This window comes from Rhagoletis pomonella, unplaced genomic scaffold (assembly GCF_013731165.1).
Source record: "Rhagoletis pomonella isolate Grant_MI unplaced genomic scaffold, Rhpom_1.0 Rhpom_scaffold_00005, whole genome shotgun sequence".
NCBI lineage: Eukaryota > Metazoa > Arthropoda > Insecta > Diptera > Tephritidae > Rhagoletis > Rhagoletis pomonella.
In genome coordinates this window covers 3,244,542-3,245,598 of record NW_023458559.1, presented here as the reverse complement: position 1 = coordinate 3,245,598, position 1,057 = coordinate 3,244,542, and positions in this window count along the sequence as shown.

Below are 1,057 nucleotides of genomic sequence, written 5' to 3'. Positions count from 1 at the left end.
TTATTAGCAAATACTGACGACAGAACCGCTTGCCGAGTAGGTCGGACGTCTTTAAAATACTTCCGAATCCTTACAGAATTTCTCTTTGTTGACAGTTTTATATCGTTACCGAATATTTTCTGTCTCACTTTCCTATAATTCCGCAATCTATCGTGGTATGGAAGCAAGTGAAATGGAAAACTGGGTTTTAACGTTTCAGTCGGAGTGGAATGCAAGTTATCCTGAAGTTGGATATCGCTTGCACTCTCTGAACAAATGAGTGGTGTTGGATTAACGACGGTTTTTATTTCGGGTGCATCCGACTGCATCGGAGTGCACCCTTCAAGGAGTTTTCCATCCGACGTGGTGTGCAGGTGCTACAATGGGGTTTATAAGTGGCAGATTCCCCACAACCGTAACAAAACACTGTGCGAACGGCGAGACTATCTTGCCAGTGGTGACCTTCTTCTCTGCAATTCCAGCATTTAGTGGGCGTCTTTGCTTGCACGGCGGAAATGTTAGCCTCCTCCTCTTCCTCCACGTTCTCTACCGGAACCGAAACATCATCAATGGCGGAAATGTTACGTCTCACAGTTAATGGCTGCAAGTGTCGAGAGGGTTGGGCACGCTTATAATTTTCATCAGAAAGCAGATTTTCTCTCATCTGGCACAACTTGCGCAGGTGATCAACCGACCGGATATTAACGTAGAGCAACTCGTGACGAATTTCCGGTTTTAGATTTCGAACCAATATTTCAATAAACTCTTCTTCCTCCATGGGGATTGTTAAACGATCACAAATAAGGCAGATAGCCTCATAAAAGGGTTCAAAGGATTCTCCTGTTTTTTGTTTCCGACTCCTAATCTGCTCTCGAATATCGAAATTAGAGCGATAGTCTTTAACTTGGTATTTGAGAGCAGCACAAAAGTTTTGCCATTCAATGACCTATGTTTGCTTGTGGTATCTCCAATACCAATCGCGAGCTTTACCGTTAAGGAGCATGTGCATATGTTTACACAACAGAACAAAATCGTTATTTAAATGGCGCCGTTTAAAAACAAAATTAGTCTGTAAAGT